Raw genomic sequence first — 2689 nt, 5'->3', positions numbered from 1 at the left:
TCGTACGGGAATTTTATGAAGTGAAGGCGGCTACAGATCATTTCCTTTGTCTAGTTCATGTTCGTAGGCGCAAATTGCAAACGTAATACTTGGAGGAACGTTTCCACTAATCTACAGGGGCTCTCTCATTTCTCCGATTGCTCGCAAACACATTGCATTGCTAGTCGTGACGTTTCACAGTGACGTTTCACCATGCCCGTCGAAGTTGATTACCAGTACCGCGCCAGCGTCGACCGGCCGGCGAAGCGACGAACTCAGCAGCGCATGCGCGAGGCCCTACAACACCCCAACCGAGCTACCCTGCTTATCGGAGAGAGCGAGTGCGCGTGAACGCGGGCTCGTCTGACGATCTGGATTAAAGAAAAAAAAAAAAGTGTGTCCGAGATATTGACAAAGACAAGTGGTCGCTGTCGCTCTGAGTCTTAGCGCGTTATAGAAAACGTGGGATGGCGGTGCTTCCTCGAGGGTCTAAAAGTACAATCTTCGAACTAGCGCTCCCGGCGGAACGTGGAGCTAGCATCCTTCTTCTTGGAACGGTTTGCAATGGACTGCTTGAATGTGCCGACCACGCGTCACGGGTCGCGTATAGAGCCAACGTTTGGCAAGAACGCGTCTAGCACAACCGATCGCGGTTGCGATAACCCATCGTTGGTAGCGAAAAAAAGAAAGAAAGAAAAAAACAACACCTACCCGCAGCTTGTTAGCAGTAACCGTAAATGTGGTTCTAAATATAGGTTCGCTGGTCACTGAAACTTTCTCATAACGCACACCACTGTAGTCCAAAAAGAACAAAGCACGCACAATGGATATGATACAGCCGTCACCGCATGATTTCGCGTTTTCCTTATTGCATTACTTTCGTGGGCATGCGCGCTAGGGCCACGCAGGCCAGGAGGCAAGGGGAAAAATAAATAAGAAATGATACGCGATCCTCAGCATTGACTTGGCTGATGTGGCACTCGCATTTATGTTCTTTACCTTAGGCGAGCGCAACGCGCCAACTGAACTCCAATTTCCCATAACGGAAATTCGTATTTGGCCATTTGGTTGTATTTTTGGCTGATGTTCGCGTTTTTCGCCCGAGCATGCGCTTCACTGCGCCGCTCGTTGCCCCTTCAATGCGGCTTCACTGCCCTGCAGGCGTGTTCTGCGTCAAGCCGAACCACCAGGCAAAAAGCCTGGGCGCCGCCATCTTGTTGAGAGCGGCGCCGGGGACACAATCGCGCCTAGCTCATTGAGTTTTCCCCCAAAACTGAACGAAATAGCCTTATTTAAATGAGAAAGATGCCGCGAGTGCCGCAACGAAGGACCTTAAGGATTACCGAAGGGTAACTGAGGGCGACGCGACGAGCTTTGGAAAGAAGAATGATGGGTGTAGCGCTACGGGGGATAAGAATAGAGCAGATTCGGGGGGTGAGCGAACAAACGCGAGCTAATGACACCTTAGTTTAAACCAAGAAAAAGAAATGGGCGTGCGCAGGGCATGCAATGTGGGGGGAAGATCATCAATTAAGGGTTACCGACTGAATTCCAAGAGAAGGGAAGCGTAGCACGGGGTGGCGGAAATTTAGGAGGGCAGATTAGATTAGGAAGGGCGCAGGCACTAGACGGCGACCGTGACCGGGCTTACACGTGACCGGGGTGCTTGGAGAATAATGGGAGAGGTCTTTGCCCTGCAGTGGTCGTAGCCAGCAGGATGATGATGACGAAAAGGTAGCAACAGGTATTCATAACATACAGGTTGGAAAGCTGAGGCACCTCTGAACCCTTGAATATATTTCGCCACACTTGGCCATACGACAAGTTTGTTTTCGAGGCGCTCGGTCCCACTGCAGCGAAAATGTTGCCGGAAATCGGGCACTCCATTTTTGTTTCATAGGGAACCTTTCTTCCACTAGGGCAGCGGATTTTCGCAGGGCGAGCTTGCTGTCGTTTACGGATCAAAGCGATAGTGAACTCCAAAATGCAGTGTTGGCTTTGAGTGGGACTTACATTGATTGCAAAACCCACGGCTAATCACCCTTCCCCCCCCCCCCCCCCCAAGTGGCTCATTACAGCAGACAATCGTTCAGAAACACCGGCATCGTTGCGTATAGTATGGGAATGGTGCGTGTCACGTGAGTGCTCGCTTCGAGCTTGTGTTCTTCATTTTGATTGAATGAAGTCTCACCTAAGTGAGCGGGGGCCGATCCCGGAGGTAGTGCAATACCGGGCCGACCTGCGGCGGAGGTGAAGCAGGCTTCAAGCACTCCGCCAACTTCCAAAAATAGGTTTAATATCGTGGGTCCATATAGAACCCGTATCAGATATTAAGCTGATAAGAACAGATACTACACTTTGATCTTAGCCAAAAGGCCGAGAAGCGATGTCTTTCACTTCACTCCATTGTACCACTGCCTTGTGGGTGCCCTGGCGACATTGGTAACCTCAGCAACAGCGTGGGCAATCTTATAAAACCCAGCCCGTCTAGAGACTCTATGCTCTCTATCTCGCGAATCAACTCGCGACGCCTCAGTCTTTCACTGTTAACGAAACGCCGTCGCGTAGAAACGAGACCCGAGCGCAAGCTTGTTCGCAAGGCAAAACCAACGAAGGCAACCTCGTAGAAAACGGAACAGGCGAGCGGAAAACACGCGCAAGGGGAATGCTTACTTCCGTCTGAATGCGACCGCTCAAGGCGGCTTTCTTT

General features: G+C 51.1%; 1 non-coding gene across 1 annotated transcript; it reads right to left on the bottom strand.

Moving 5' to 3' along the window:
* Window positions 1–2175: 2175 nt before the first annotated feature.
* LOC139053852 (U2 spliceosomal RNA) lies at window positions 2176–2367 on the bottom strand. The gene has a single exon (XR_011510835.1). It is a non-coding gene; the product is annotated as a U2 spliceosomal RNA (small nuclear RNA).
* Window positions 2368–2689: the final 322 nt, after the last annotated feature.

Source organism: Dermacentor albipictus, unplaced genomic scaffold (genome assembly GCF_038994185.2).
Source record: "Dermacentor albipictus isolate Rhodes 1998 colony unplaced genomic scaffold, USDA_Dalb.pri_finalv2 scaffold_259, whole genome shotgun sequence".
Classification (NCBI taxonomy): Eukaryota; Metazoa; Arthropoda; class Arachnida; order Ixodida; family Ixodidae; genus Dermacentor; species Dermacentor albipictus.
The sequence above is the reverse complement of the archived record's forward strand: the minus strand, read 5'-3'. Positions and strand labels throughout refer to the sequence as shown.